Below are 17,619 nucleotides of genomic sequence, written 5' to 3'. Positions count from 1 at the left end.
TTCCTAGATAACAGGACGCAGCATGTTATTCTCAATGGAGAGAATTCTTCCGAAGTAAGAGTAATTTCAGGTGTGCCGCAGGGGAGTGTCATAGGACCGTTGCTGTTCACAATATACATAAATGACCTGGTGGATGACATCGGAAGTTCACTGAGGCTTTTTGCAGATGATGCTGTGGTGTATCGAGAGGTTGTAACAATGGAAAATTGTACTGAAATGCAGGAGGATCTGCAGCGAATTGACGCATGGTGCAGGGAATGGCAATTGAATCTCAATGTAGACAAGTGTAATGTGCTGCGGATATACAGAAAGATAGGTCCTTTATCATTTAGCTACAAAATAGCAGGTCAGCAACTGGAAGCAGTTAATACCATAAATTATCTGGGAGTACGCATTAGGAGTGATTTAAAATGGAATGATCATATAATGTTGATTGTCGGTAAAGCAGATGCCAGACTGAGATTCATTGGAAGAATCCTAAGGAAACGCAATCCGAAAACAAAGGAAGTAGGTTACAGTACGCTTGTTCGCCCACTGCTTGAATACTGCTCAGCAGTGTGGGATCCGTACCAGATAGGGTTGATACAAGACATAGAGAAGATCCAACGGAGAGCAGCGCGCTTCGTTACAGGATCATTTAGTAATCGCGAAAGCGTTACGGAGATGATAGATAAACTCCAGTGGAAGACTCTGCAGGAGAGACGCTCAGTAGCTCGGTACGGGCTTTTGTCAAAGTTTCGAGAACATACCTTCACCGAAGAGTCAAGCAGTATATTGCTCCCTCCTACGTATATCTCGCGAAGAGACCATGAGGATAAAATCAGAGAGATTAGAGCCCACACAGAGGCATACCGACAATCCTTCTTTCCACGAACAATACGAGACTGGAATAGAAGGGAGAACCGATAGAGGTACTGAAGGTACCCTCCGCCACACACCGTCAGGTGGCTTGCGGAGTATGGATGTAGATGTAGATGTAGATGTAGGGGAAGGAGGAGATGGACAGAGACAGTGGACAGAGACAATGGGCAGGAGGTGATAGACATGTAGAGATGGCAGAAAGTAATAGAAGGGGTGAGATGAAGTGTTGGGCACAGAGAGGGATGTGGAGGAGTTTGATAGGGGGAGGGGAGGAAGAGATCGACAGTGAAAGGGGGAGGAGAAGATGGAGAAAAAAGGGGGAAGAGAATATGGAAAGAGAGAATGGTGGCGAGGTAATGGACAGAGAGAGGGGATAGGAGTAGATGGTCAGAGAGAGTGAGGAGAAGGAGATATATGCAATATATATATATATAACATATGTGTACCTTGGAAATGCTGCGGGTGATTTCTAGTACACCATAAAAATGAGGAGACGTCAACACCAAGTCTCAGAAGAACGAAACTCGATGTTCTAATAAGAAAATTTCTGTATGGAAAGTGCTAAGCGGAAAAAGTTTTTCGAATTTACAAAAATACAGGTTTTTAGGTAATGATTAAACAATCATGAGCTAAGAAATTCTTAATTACATAAGAATGATTACATCACAATCTATCAGGTTATATAAAACCGTTTTGTTAGTCTTGTAAGTGTGTACAATGAATAACAACGGAAGTGAAACTCAGAGATAAGTTTAGAGGTGTCCCAATACTAAATCACCCATAACGTGTTCGTGGTTTATGTGGTATCCATCTCTGTTACGTAGACTAACAGATCTAGATTTCCATGTATGGTCACTACACGAAACATGTGTAATCAGACTGTAACCTTTTTTCGTTATAAATAGAGAGCGAACGTTTCTTTCTTCCATTCAAGACGGGGCTATTTACGTTAAATACCAAGTGTTAAATTTTGTCTCTGATGGGACAGTGTAAAGGAAAAGTAGAAGTTTTACTTAGAAATAATCATTAGTTACAATGAGTATGCAAATGGCAAACGCCAATCGGCATACAAAAGAGCGACGCTTCTCATGACTAAATGGATAGAAAGTAATCTTGAGGTCATTCTGTTTAGTTGTACGTTTGTCAGACGTTCTTCTTGAGTTGTTTGTTCATGGCAAGATGGCCGACGAGTGACAAGCGTGGCTATAGTGCGCGTCAAAACATAAGTTCTGTTCGTATTTCTGATTGTATTTTTTATTTTTTATTATCCTTCTTTTTTTGCAATTTGCGTGTCCATTCAAATCGCGATACTCGATTTGTAGGTCTGATTTTGGTTTACATACTGAACTCAATACCTATAACGAACGTTCTACATTCGCGCTTGTTTTTATAAATACCTTTCTCTGTGAACAATCGCAATAGTGTTTCTTTTTACTGTCACACAAGGTTAGGTTTGACATCTCTGTGTTAAGGCTCGGAAATATCGCGAGTCAATTGAAGTTGCTTTTAGCTGTGACTTCTGACAAACATTTTTCTTACTTCCGTCTGACCCTTTAGTGTAATGACGTTACTGGACTTACGGTAGAAACGAACTTAACATACTATCGGAGCCTAAAGTCGTTTTATAGTGAAATAAGCATAATACATTTCATAACATTCCTTTAGTATTTCATGTTTAAGCTGTTTTTCGTTTCTCTAGATACTATGTGTCTTTGAGTGTAAGCTGCGGGAGCAGCCTTAGGAAAGTAAGTAGTGAGGTGCAATGTGGGAGCTCTAGTTAATAGTTTCGCTCGGGGGAGAGTGGGGGAATTTAATGAGGTGGTCTCTGAGGACGTCGCTGAGGCCCTCTCGTAGAACTACAAAATATGGCAGCAGGAATAGCTTAATAGAGCTACAGGAAGGGAACGATCTGTGCCTTTCAGACACAGTCGGATCAAACTAGGACCTAGCTGATGAAAATGAGGGAAAGTATTGTTGAGGAGATGGGGTGGGGTGGTTGTCAACTGGGAGCTGGTACGAGGGCTAGCAGGAGGAGGACGCGGTCTCACAATTGTGTTGTGGCTACCAGAAGCAGCTTTCAGCTGCCAGAGTTCAGGGTTGAGGAGCCTGATGATGGTGTAGGAGTTGGACATGGGCAGTAGACTCTCGCTATGATTAGGAAGGTTTGAAATAATACTCATGTTGGGAAGAAGAGACTACTGTTGCTACATAGCAGTCGTGCCAGAGCTGTAGGCCCTAAATTACAGGAGGAGTTAGGTAAGGAGTATCAGGTGCCCAGCATTTTAAGCAGTGATGGCTCGATCAGGTGACTGAGAGTTTAGAGCCTTGGTGTGAGAATTTCGCAAAAGATAAACAGATAGGGACAATAGATGTGGCAACGAACAGATTGGTTAAGAGCAGGGCATTCACTAAAAGTGGTAACATGAGTAAGACGTCTTCCCTAAATGTTGGCAGCAATGTGAGCCCAGTAGCGCTGATGCCACAGCATGATCGGCCTCGTCTTGGCAGTGCCATAAATAGTGCCAATGCGGTGCTAGATATGTCGCTAATGACTGCTTGCTGGGCACACTTTGTGTTGGGAGTGGGGGACTATCAGGAAATGGGGCTACACTAGGCACATACTGATCCTCAACAGGTCTGGGAAAAAGAGGTTGGTTGAGTTGATTAATGAGAGTATAGCGCGTTGGTGTGCGGCCACACATGGACAAATAATTGTTTTCATGAGTAGGAGAACTAGGCCTTTTTTTAGGATAAACCACAACAACAGCATCCCCTCTTTTAAAAGTATCGCAACCTACTTAGAGATTTTGTACTGAGAATGCAGGAAATACACTGTTGTTTAAAATTAAAGCAACAAACAGAAATTTTGCCACAGTACAGTACAAGTAGGTGATAGTAAAGTAGGAACAACGTAAAGAATGCAGAACATAAACAACTGCGACTTTCATAACGTTAGACAAAAATGTTCTTGGTTTTTTCCAAATTAACTGATTTGCACACACATTCTGACAACTGGTTAATGTGTTCAGTATAGAGTATGAGCACCTCTGTAAGCAATACAGCCATGAAACAGCACGCTGTGAATGATGCCTTCAATCTCATGTTGTGGCAATAACGCCAGTTCCACCTGCAGAGCTGTTCGCAAGTCTTGGAGAGTGTCTGGTGGAAGCTGACGTCATGCAGCTAGTCACCCAATGCATCACAGACATGCTCTATGGAATTCAAACACGGAAAGCGAGCAGGAGACGTCATGGGTGCAATATATTCCGTTTCCAAGAAAACATCGATCACCCGTGCTCTTTGTGGTCAAGAATTATCGTCCATCTGTACGAAGTCTGGGCCCACAGCACCTAGCAACAATCGCAGGTACCAAGGCCTCGTCACGATTCCTGACAGCAATCAAACCTTGCCGATTCACGCTTACAGTTTCGTGAAGAGGTGTTCGTATGGTTAACATAACCCCTGTCCATACCATTAGTGATCCTCCTCGATATCGGTCTCTTTCCACAGTGTTTGGATCCCGAAATCGAGTTCCACGTTCCCTACAGATGCGAATCCGTCGAGAATCACTCTCCAGACCACATCGGGACTCATGTGTGAAAAGAACATTGGCCCATTGTTCGACCGTCCTGGCAGCACGCTGACGACTCTAGACGTTCCCTTCTGTGAAGAAGCGTCAGAGATACACAAACAGCAGGTCTCAAACAATAAAGGCCACTCTGCCGAAGCCTTCTGTACACTGTTTGCCTCGATTCAACACGTCTAGTGGATGCTGCGGGATCAATGCCAGTTTCTTTGCAGTACGAAGACGGTGCCGTCATGGCCTTACAGCCAAATAACAGTCCTCTCTTTCTGATGTCATAAATGATCTGCCCTGCAGCGGTTTTGGAGATAAAGTTTCGGTCTTCATAAACTGCCGCCATATCCGAGAAATAAAGGAACGATTCACATTAAGCCATCTGGCCACATCGGTTTGCCACTCTCCTGCTTCCATTCTTCCTTTGGCCCTCCACCATAGAGAGTCTGGTAGGCGTTTTCTCTGTGCCATAGTGCATCGCCTGTGACTGTGTACACAGCAATTATGGATGAGGGAGCCGGCCACGGTGGCCGTGCGGTTCTAGGCACTGCAGTCCGGAACCGTGGGACTGCTACGGTCGCAGGTTCGTATCCTGCCTCGGGCATGTGTGTGATGTCCTTAGGTTAGTTAGGCTTAAGTAGTTCTAAGTTCTAGGGGACTGATGACCTAAGATGTTACGTCCCATAGTGCTCAGAGCCATTTGAGCCATTTTGATAAGGGACTACCCGACAAACGCTACCCCGTTTAATCGGTGCCCTGACGTCATCGTTGGTTCGTTGTCCGTTGACCGGAATGCCAGCTTCCGTGCAGAGCACGACGTGCGGACATCTGTTGACAGTTCATATTATTACATCGTGAATTAGACGCAAAACGGGGAAATAGCGGTTTGTTGCTTTAATTTTGGACACCAGTGTAGGATGTAGCACAGTGAAGTGAAGGAACACTACTGAAAGTTGCTCACAGTTACTTATTATTCATCAAAATATGCAGTCCATTAAAAATAAGTTACACCAGCTTGAGGTTGAGTTGCAGTTTTTGAGATGCATGGTAGTACACGTTACAGAGCACTGGTGTAGAGATGATTAATTGCAGTATATAGTGCTATCACCATATGAAGTTCCTACTCTAGGTCTGTCTTAATGGATGGAGATCATTATTTATTTATTTACTGTTTTCTTTTAGTCTGTTATCTACGTATAAAAACGGACCAAACGCTGCACGTGAATTGGCATGAATATATCACATAATATTTTAACAAAATGTCAGAAGTGTTATTATAACAGTGGCGGATCATGTATCTGTACCAGGTGCGGCACACATTTTAATTCTAGAGAAGATCTGATCACAATTAGTGTAGATAAACGTTTTGGATTGGCAGCCACTGAAGCCACTAGATGCCTATAAGACGTTAATAATTCTGTGTATTTACCGCTCAGCTAGTGATAATTTGAACTCTTTCTTCAACAGTGTAACTGAGGTCCTGGAAAAAGTCTCAGCCCCCAAAACTAACATAATAATATGTAGACATGAATATTAACACAGGTACTAAGAATAGAATTAGTAATACCTTCCTAAACATTTTGAACACTTTTGATGTGGCGCAAATGGTAAAGACTGCTAAGAAAGTTTCCAAAATTTCCGCTTACTTTGTAGACCACGTACTTACCGATATTGACAAGGAAAATTGTGAAGTATTTATAAAATATCTTGGCATTTCATTTCATCACTGTCAGATAACAAAGCTGAAGACAGGCTCTGTGAAACCTACAAACTGTAGTCCTACAAAGGGATTTTCTCGATTCATAAGGTACATTGATTAAATTGATTTTTGAGGAGACAGTTTCCAAAGTAGCCATTCGTGGTGTAGCAGTTAAGGAAAACTAGACCTATAACTGGAGGTGTTATAAAGTCCTCACAAACACTTAAATTTCTCATTTATTTGCAAAACCAATTCCTTGAGTATTACCACAAATATAAAAAATATTCAGGAGGATACTACTTGCTGCAAAAAGAATCATTCAACGTCAAAATAATATATAATGGTGAAAATCATAGTACAGTGGTGTGGGATGTCATAAAACTAGAAACTGAAGGTGTTCATATATAGCATACAAGCCCCATTACCTAACATAATTGTCCTTTGCTTAAGGTGTTCTCCCAGAGTACTTAACGCTTGCACGAGTGGTGCCCTTACTAATGAAATATAATGCGGAAAGCTTTCAAAACGACAGGCCAGAGTCACTGCTGTCTTCATTCTCAAAAATAATTGAAGAAAACATGAAAGAAGGACTGATAAGTTACATGAGTAATTACAGCCTCTGTATGAAGCATAGTTTGGTTTCAGAAGTGTGAGGAATCGGCCATTTAAGAGTTCACAAAAATGGTACTTCAAGCTCTTGATAGTGATGGTTGCGTTACAGGCGTTTTCCTAGATTGTTCACGGTTTTTGACACTGTTGACCGTAATATACTGCTAAACAAGCTAGAAGTCTAATTGTAAGAGGAACAGCGTACAAGTGGTTCCAGTCTTACATGGGAAACAGGGCGCAAAAGGTAGAGGTAGATCACACATCTGCGGATGATGACAATTGTCACACAAGAACATAAACATAAGTGCTCCTCAGGGTAGTGTATTGGACCCAGTTCTGCTCTAAATATAAAGGGTGGTCAGAAACATTTTGATAAACTTGTGTGTTGCACGGTAGATTGTGTTGAGAAACAATCGCCCAGAAAAATCTCGGAACGTCTCGCCGTTTCCGAGTTATTTATCATTGAAGTTAGCCAATCAGGCCATTGCGATCGCAAATTCGGGTAACCCGACGAATACTATGACTGCCAGTTGTACTCATAGGATAGATGATAGCGCACAAGACAGCTCAACCTTTGGCTCGGGTCTGATCCTTACTATTGTGCCACGTTCAATTTTTTAACCCCACGGATTTAGAAACCAAAACGAAGCACATGCTGGAGACAACGTATCCGGTAGACCGTTTGTGTTTGCACGCGTAACGACCTGATTAGCTACCTTCAACGCTAATGAACTCGGAAAATGTGCAACGTTTCGAATTCGTTTCTTAACAATTATTTCTCAGCACAGCCTAACTTACAACACCCTTACAATCTCAACAGACTGTTACTGACCATCCTGCATATAAATTACTTTCCAGACTGTGTTGGATGTGGAGAAACGTTCTCTTCGCCGAAGACTGCAACATAATTTTCAGTGATAATACACAAGAACTCCTATTAGAGAAAGTAAGTGAAACCCTCATGGATGTTTACAATTAGGCAGTATGTAATAAATTGACGTTGAACATACAGAAAACCAACAACACATGCTTCAATATATGGAGAGGAAGCAGTTTCAGCATGGATGAAAAATCTACAGATTGTGTGGCGAACACAAAGTTTTTAGGGATGAACGTTGATTATCAGCTACCATGGAATTAACGTACAAAGATACTGGCAAAAAGAATGTCATCGGCAAGTTACGCTCTAAGAGTGGTAGTATCAGCTTGTAACAGTCTGTACCTTGTAGTTACCTACGGTGCCCACATACTCTGTTCTTAGCTATCCGGATTCTTTTCTGTGGATTGAAGGTATAAAACATAGACACAGCTTTTAAACTACATAAAAGGGCCACAAGAATAATATGTGGAAGCAGTAGTTGAGCACACTACATAGAGCTACTTAAAAAATTGAGCAGCCTTACTGCACAAATTGCGTAAATATACAAATGTGTGGTGCATATCAGGGAAAATAGTTTGCTCATAGCTCTAGATATAATCACGAAACAAGAGACATTTCGGAGTAACATTTACCCAGGAAAATCAAACAAAAATGCTCAACAACATATTATATCAGGGGCTAAAAGTATAATAAATTGCCAAAGGATTTGAAAAAGATTACTACGATACATCTGTTTAAAACGTTTGCTAAAATTTTCTTCATAAGTGAAGCATACTGCACAATTTAAGTTTACTTAGTGGATTCAGAGTAGTGGACAGTAATGAAAGGAGATAAATGCAGCACTTTGTCGCATCTCGATACATGTTTATGGTTTGCAGCTTTCACAAGGAAACCATGTGTCAAGATGTAAAATGCGTGATAGAATTGTCCGTTCGCTTTGTATCTTAGGTGGACAGTGGCACATGTTGACAATGGAAAGAATGGGTATGGAGTTGATGCAAGGGGTATCTCCACAGTCCAGGAGTCGTCGGCGGGGTCTTACATTGTGAGGCAGTGAAGAGCGGAACCATGTTTTACATAGCGTGTAACTGTTAACAACCCAAGTGTCATCATCAGATGTCCTCAGTGCGTGCAGCAATGAAGAACGAAACCATATTGAATGTTAAAAGTTACCTGAAACAAAACTGTGTGTAAATCAAGTACCATTATACAATAGGGACTTACCGAATGAGGCAGTGCAGCTGTTAAAACACTGACCTCATAATCAAGAGGATGGATTTGCTGTGTTCGGCCATCCTGATTTGGGTTTTCCGTGGATTTACAGCACAGCTAAGACAAATGCCGGGATGTTTCTTTAATCCTGGCTACGGCCAATCACATGTCCTATCCCCATAGGCTACCTGTCCTGTCCTCATAAAGCATGCTATGTACGTTGTTTATTCAATATTTTCGTCTATTGATTTGCACTGTATTACCTTGACAAATCCTATATCGTCGGGAAACTATCCCCGGGCGACTACAGATAAATAAAACAAAATAAATGCCAGGTGATATGAAGAATATTTGTTTATGCATATCCCTTAATATCGGAAGTTAAACTTTAGAACTGGAAGCAGTAGTAAAATGAAAACGAGATTTACGGTAAAAACGTAAGTAAACTCTTTATTATTTCCAAAGTAATCGCCATAACTTGTAACGGAACAACTTTACCATTCAAATAAACAATTTTATTTAAAAAAATCGTTTTCGATAAATATCTGTCGATTAATCCTGAAACTATACGTAGGCTTTGGCAAAATTTTCAAGCATGTAAAACGTATTAGTCTATATACGTATTATTTTAAAATGATGAAAACAGTGTAATAGATATTAATAAGTTTTTAAGCAACAGCTCTACTCCGAGGATTTAACTGATGATTTAATTCAAGGAAAAATTAATATCGAGAAAATCTAGCAGTCGAATTGGACGACTACTTGGCGTGCTGACATTCCGTGCGTAAACGTCGCAGAAGTTGGAGACAGTGGGGAGGCGTTGAACAGCGTAGACGCACTGTCGATGGCCGCGGATGTAAAGCTATTGTGGTGGTGAAAGAGCATCGAATCTTTATCAAAGGGGAGTGGCTTTCCCTTACACGCTATTAAGTCGTCTCTGCAAGCATCAAGTTGCAGATGCAAGAATTTCCGGACTTATGATGGTGTGATGTTTTATGAGCCATGGTTGCCGCTGCAACGATGACTCTTGGGAGTAGCATGTTGCTTGGCGTAATTAAGTTATCAAACAGGTGAAGAAGTTGTGTGAAATCGTCGTCCACCACACGTACGTCGATGCAACCACAACCACACTTCCGATGATACAAACCACAATAAGACGAGACTTCGAGTTACCCAGTAAAGTACTTTTGTTAACGGAGTAGCAGTCACGTTAGGTCAAATTCAACTATAATTTGATTTGATCATTATAGGTTATTACTAAAATGATTAGACTTTTATTTGATTATTAAGTTAATGGTGGTTCATGGTGGTGGTTAATGGTATTCATGTCCTAGTTCATGAACCACGGGCAACGTATGAGTGGCCAAGTAAGTGGTCTTGACAGTCGGGATACCAGTTACTTTGGAATAAGGCTGGGCATCTCGGACATATTCTGAGTCGTGGTCACCTTTGTGCTCAGACGGCAAAGACTACCAAATACACCGGTTAGTCTCTCAGCCGTTAGGGGTAAAACCCAATGGGACTCGGGGCAAGTAAGGCTAGCAACCTGCTTCCCTGGTACTTTAAATATGATGCTGGCAACAATCAGAGCAAAATGCCTCGGACCTTTGGAGGTGACGGAGTCCCACCTCTAACTGACAAACCAGGGACTCCCAAGATACGACTTGGCAAACAAATGGTAATGAGATGGGGAGCTATTAATATCAATGGGGGCTACTCTGGGAAGAAGGTAGAGCTGGCAGAGGCTGCAAGTAAGATGGGGCTGGACGTTTTAGCTGTTAGTGACATTCGGGTAAGGGGTGAGAAAGAAGAGGAAGTGGGAGAAGACAAGGTCTACCTGTCAGGAGTCAAAGCAGGAATAGCACAATGGGGTGTAGGGCTTTACATCAGGAAAGAAATGGAACCCAGCGTAGTTCCAATAAGGTATGTAAACGAACGACTGATGTGGATAGATTTGACAGTGTCTAGAAAGAAAATTAGGATTGTGTCAGTATATTCGCATTGTGAAGGGACAGATCAAGATAAGATGGATAGTTTTTATGAGGCACTCAGTGATGTAGTTGTTAGAGTAAAGGACAAGGATAGTGTTCTGCTCATGGGTGATTTTAACGCCAGGATTGGAAATCGAACAGAAGGGTATGAAAAGGTTATGGGTAAATTTGGAGAGGATATGGAGGCCAACAGGAACGGGAAACAACTCTTTGATTTCTGTGCCAGTATGGGCGTAGTAATCACAAACTCCTTTTTTAAACATAAGAACATTCACCGGTATACTTGGGAAGGCAGGGGAAACAGATCTGTCATTGACTATATAATAACAGATCAGGAATTCAGGAAGGCTGTGAGGGACACACGTGTATTCAGGGGATTCTTTGATGACACTGATCATTATTTAATCTGCAGTGAAATTGGGATTGTCAGGCCGAAAGTGCAGGAGGTCAGGTCCATATGTAGGAGGATAAGAGTCGAGAAACATCAGGATAAGGAAATCAGGCACAAGAACATAACAGCGATCTCAGAAGGGTACCAGTTAGTTGAATGTAGTCAATTACAGTCATTGGAAAAGGAAATGACAAGGTACAGGGACACAGTACTAGAAGTGGCTAAAGAATGTCTTGGAACAGTAGTGTGTAAAAGTAGGATGAAGCAAACAGCTTGGTGGAATGATACAGTCAAGGCAGCCTGTAAAAGGAAAAAGAAGGCGTATCAAAAATGGCTACATACCAGAACCCAGGTAGACAGAGAAAGTTATGTTGAAGAAAGAAACAAAGCCAAACAGATAATTGCAGCATCCAAGAAGAAATCGTGGGAAGACTTTGGAAACAGGTTGGAGACTATGGGTCAAGCTGCTGGAAAACCATTCTGGAGTGTAATTAGCAGTCTTCGAAAGGGAGGTAAGAAGGAAATGACAAGTATTTTGGAGAGGTCAGGAAAACTGCTGGTGAATCCTGAGGATGCCTTGGGCAGATGGAGGGAATATTTTGAAGAGTTGCTCAATGTAGGTGAAAATGCGATCAGTAATGTTTCATATTTCGAGGTAGAATGGGATAGGAATGATGATGGAAAGAGGATCACATTTGAGAAAGTGGAAAAAATGGTCAATAGATTGCAGTGCAATAAAGCGGCTGGGGTGGATGAAATTAAGTCGGAACTCATCAAATACAGTGGAATGTCAGGTCTTAAATGGCTACACAGGATAACTGAAATGGCCTGGGAGTTGGAACAGGTTCCATCAGACTGGGCGAAAGCAGTAATCACACCAATCTTTAAACATGGAAACAGAAAAGATTGTAACAACTACAGAGGTATCTCATTAATCAGCGTTGTGGGTGAAATCTTCTCAGGTATTGTTGAAAGAAAAGTGCGAGTATTAGTTGAGGACCAATTGGATGAAAATCAGTGTGGGTTTAGGCCTCTTAGAGGTTGTCAGGACCAGATCTTTAGCTTACGGCAAATAATGGAGAAGTGTTATGAGTGGAACAGGGAATTGTATCTATGCTTTATAGATCTAGAAAAGGCATATGACCGGGTTCCTAGGAGGAAGTTATTGTCTGTTCTACAAGATTATGGAATAGGAGGCAAACTTTTGCAAGCAATTAAAGGTCTTTACATGGATAGTCAGGCAGCAGTTAGAGTTGACGGTAAATTGAGTTCATGGTTCAGAGTAGTTTCAGGGGTAAGACAAGGCTGCAACCTGTCTCCACTGTTGTTCATATTATTTATGGATCATATGTTGAAAACAATTGACTGGCTGGGTGAGATTAAGATATGTGAACACATAAGCAGTCTTGCATATGCGGATGACTTAGTTGTGATGGCAGATTCGATTGAAAGTTTGCAAAGTAATATTTCAGAGCTAGATCAGAAATGTAAGGACTATGGTATGAAGATTAGCATCTCCAAAACGAAAGTAATGTCAGTGGGAAAGAAATATAAACGGATTGAGTGCCAAATAGGAGGATCAAAGTTAGAACAGGTGGATGGTTTCAAGTACTTAGGATGCATATTCTCACAGGATGGCAACATAGTGAAAGAACTGGAAGCGAGGTGTAGCAAAGCTAATGCAGTGAGCGCTCAGCTACGATCTACTCTCTTCTGCAAGAAGGAAGTCAGTACCAAGACTAAGTTATCTGTGCACCGTTCAATCTTTCGACCAACTTTGTTGTACGGGAGCGAAAGCTGGGTGGATTCAGGTTACCTTATCAACAAGGTTGAGATTACGGATATGAAAGTAGCTAGGATGATTGCAGGTACTAGTAGATGGGAACAATGGCAGGAGGGTGTCCACAATGAGGAAATCAAAGAAAAACTGGGAATGAACTCTATAGATGTAGCAGTCAGGGCGAACAGGCTTAGATGGTGGGGTCATGTTACACGCATGGGAGAAGCAAGGTTACCCAAGAGACTCATGGATTCAGCGGTAGAGGGTAGGAGCAGTCGGGGCAGACCGAGGAGAAGGTACCTGGATTCGCTTAAGAATGATTTTGAAGTAATAGGTTTAACATCAGAAGAGGCACCATTGTTAGCACTGAATAGGGGATCATGGAGGAACTGTATAAGGGGGGCTATGCTCCGGACTGAACGCTGAAAGGCATAATCAGTCTTAAATGATGATGATGATGATGATGATGATGATGATTCAGTTAATGTTGAATTCTCAGTCCTTCTCTGAAACTGGTACTTCAAAGTACGATCTTCATTATGCATTTCATTTAAATTGCAATTTTAAGGAGCGAAGCGCTGGTCACCTTTGCTTTCCATCTGCTGAACTAAATTCTAGTAATCGAAAGTTTACAATTCACTTAATAAATTTCAGTAATTAATTACGTAAAACAGTTTCAATATGGCTACCATAACATTGCATTACAAACAGTTGGGTTGCTTACATCTTAGAATTTTGAAGACAAAGTACATTTACAACTTTTAAAGTCTCAGGAAATTTAAAAATCAGTTAAAATTAAATTAACTTCTTCATAGCTTTGTGACCCAGATATAAAATTTCTTTCGGGAGTTTAATAAGGTAAGACACAATAACTTCTTTCGTTGCACTTGTAACTTAAAGCTTTTCAACGTATGGGTGTATTCACTGCATCAAAACGATACTTCAGATGGATAGTAATACGATTATGGCAGCGTTTTTGTAATAGTGAATGAATTTCACGATCTAGCACCTGCTTCCATCAGTTACTTATGAACCAGTAGTCGATCGCCTTAATTCGGTAATAACAATCTATTTAGTGTATACATGGCTCAGTTCATAAAGGAGGGTGATGATAATATCGTTAACTGGACAATTAAATACAATGCAAATACTTCAGTGAGCGTCAGGGAGAAACTTTTTGCGATCACTGATAACTCTTGCGAAGGCTAAAAATTGCGGTCCGCGCGCCACGGCTGAGCAGACGGCAATTACGGCCCCCAACCTCTGGCACTGTGGCCGATCACGCGAAATAATAGCTGCCGCAATTCAGTATAAAAGCAGTATTTAAACGACGTTATCATATACAGCAAACAATTATAATACAAACTGCTCACAAAAATATCAGTTTTATAATAGCCGTGAAATCAGAAAGTTGAAGCGATTTTACGCTATTTTTCGTAATTTAGAAACACAACCTCAATTTATGTAGTCAGCAGAGTTCGGTCTCACGTGGCTTTGCTGTGACAGGACTTTACAAAATCTCCGTTACATAAACAGTGACGTAAAAAAAATCGAGCCGCATTGCTTGACGTAACAGAATTTAGTGTTGCAAATCAGTTTCACAGATAGGCGTTATGTAACGGAAACTGTGTGTGATACATTTTGATAAAGCAAAACAACGGCAGAAAATTATTCAAAAACGTGAGAATTTTTATTGGAGCGCATTTACGTAACAGCATGGTGGGAAAGAGTTTGTCGATACCACGATTTAAACCACGACAAAGAACTGGTAACAGAATTAAACATGGAGCCGAATAGTGACGAAGCAGATGTGAGTAATGTACATGCGAACATGGAAGGTTCACCTGATTATCAAGTGATGACACCTGTAGCGGAATGTACGAGCGCAATAGTGGTAGATGACTCAGGATTTGTAGACAGTTTGTTTTTTGCAGAAATACAGCGACAACCAATCACTCCACGTCCAGTGGATGCGAAAACGGGTCGTGAAACTCAAAAAACCAGGTACTAGATCATACTGTAGTACAGGTACAATGACCTTTAGAGACCAAAATAATGCATATGTTAAGAAACATGAGTGATCATATGAGCCTCATAACCGGGAACTTTGAAGACAAAGTACATTTATAACTTCGCTTGTAACGTGGCCAAAATTTCGCACCTTACAAGGACTCACCTACATACTATACCGTGATATACAATCGGAGTTAGGTATCACTTGATAGGTTGTGCATCGTATATATGAATAATTAAAGAAGACTGACATTGTCACGTACATCTTGTAAATAGTTGTTAATGCTTATTGCATGAAAGGTGATGGATTCTCTTTATTATCAAAACGGTGTATCATTTGATAGGTTGTACATCTTAAAGGAGACTGACATTGTCACGTACACCTTGTAAATAGTTGTAAACGCTTATTGCATGAAAGGTAATGGACTGTCTGTATTATAAAAACGGCGTAATGAATTATTGCTTATACTAGCAGAGGTTGGAAGGCCAGAGGAAACGAAACGGCAGGCGTAACTTAGACCCTGGTTGAAAAAATCGGCATAGGTGTATTGGTCCACCTTAACACAGGTTGAGTGACAGGAAATGGCGGGTGTGAGATCCTGGCTGCATAACACAGGAAGTAGCCAAAGATGGACGTTCAGGGTACCTGAGCGCTGAAGCACAATAAAGCGGCGGCCGGCCGGTGTTTTTACAAAAATTAACGGAAATGTGGACGACAAAATACTAAAATATGGTTGGTCAGCGGATCGAATAATATGTAGAGTGGGAGAATATTTCGTAGTTTCGAGAATATGATTCGCCTTCTGCAATTACAAGGGAGGGGAGCTGAGCTTTGCTGGGAAGCCAATTGTGCAGAGAAATAGGTCTTCCGTTTAGAGCGCCCGTGTCTGAGGGTCGCTCAGTATCTGCTTGGTATAGACAGACTTGCTGTCTTCCTTCTCATGAGATTTTATGGTTAGTGAACGGTTAGGCATTGTACTGTTGCGAACTTTTACGATTCTGAACCTCGCCTCCGGGTAGGGAGTCGTCGTTAAGTACGCAGCGTTCAGAGACTGAGAGCACTACTTCTGTCTATAATCACGATGAGACGTTATCTGAATTCCGTCCATGTGGCTGCGGGTTCGTGTGTCTTGTCTGTAGAACACAGAGAGGAGAAGACAGTATTAGATTATACTAGTCAGAGAACCGTATTCTGCCGTCCTATATATATATATATATAAAAGTTTTCCGTCGTCGCAGACGTGTAGGAGAACCACCATCACTCCGACCCACGGACGCAGTACATACGGTGATATTGCTAATCGCTTCGGCTTATTTGGGTTATAAAGCTAAGTAGTTGCGATTACGTAACTTTACTTTCACTGAGGCGGCACACCACTGTAGATCATCCTTGAAACTAGTGTCTTCTAGTATTTGGTACCTACATGATGTAAGTCATCTCGCGTTATTTATATTAGGTCGCGTATCCATAAAAAGGGCAAATTTGTCCAACTGATCAGTAATATTAGTTAGGAAATTCATTTTCATCTCTTTATGTCCATTGGTCATTGATATACAAACATTTGCGATGTATAACGGGGCTTAATCTACGATGAACATATAAGCAGAAACTACATTTATCATTTTCTACTTACTAGTTCCCTTAATCATTCATCCATGTTTTATGTTGTAATTTATATGTTAAAGAGTAAGAAGGAGGAAGTAATATAACCATTAAGAGATCCTAAGATCGGCTTCAGGGGGTAGTCGGACAGGATCAAATATTCATGTTCGCGTTCAGTGTTTTCCATTGCGCACCTTCATTTTTACACCCACCTGGAGTAGCATCATGGACGCTATTAAAGTCTAAGACGTAAGCAAGCCAGACTGAGTCTAATGGCATGCTCTGGCTGCCATCCTTAAACTGTTTTGCATAATTAATTACTGAAATTTATTAACTGTATTGTGAACTTTCGATTAGTAGAATTTATTTCAGCAGGAGGAAAGCAAACGTGACCAGTGCTCAGCTACTTAACATTACGGTTTAAATGAAATGCACAATAAATATCGTATTTTGAAATACCAGTTTCTGATAATGTTCAATGTTGAATAGTAATATGCGTGCTTTACGTACTCATTTCTCACTTTAGTTCGCAGAGACAAACAAGAGAATGGAATAAACAAAGAAAGTGGTGGTTAATCTTGAAGAACTGAAAACCGTTGATAAGAAATTGGAGGATAATTTTACTAGTCACTTAAGACTTACAAAATATAATTAGAAATTAGAAGACAAATGGGAGACGAACGTACCTATTTTGACTACACAAAGCGATGGAATGATAGACCTTAGTAGATCAATGAGTTCTGTAAAAAAAAAAAAAAAAAAAAAAAAATCTGATGTTCAGACGCAAGTTACTGATATCAACGTTAGATTTGATTCCAAAATACACCTAACCGAAGAGAGTGTTGAACCGATGGTAGATGGAAAAATACAAACATTAGTTCCGGTATTAACAATCGAGATTTCTGCAAAGTACCTTTGGTTTTTGTGTACTGCATGAAACGTTAGGTAACGCTACCACTGAGATTCCCAAGGAATTGGGTTCATTGCGCCAGCAGTTACAGAA

This window comes from Schistocerca cancellata, chromosome 4, assembly GCF_023864275.1.
Source record: "Schistocerca cancellata isolate TAMUIC-IGC-003103 chromosome 4, iqSchCanc2.1, whole genome shotgun sequence".
Lineage (NCBI taxonomy): Eukaryota > Metazoa > Arthropoda > Insecta > Orthoptera > Acrididae > Schistocerca > Schistocerca cancellata.
The sequence above is the reverse complement of the archived record's forward strand: the minus strand, read 5'-3'. Positions refer to the sequence as shown.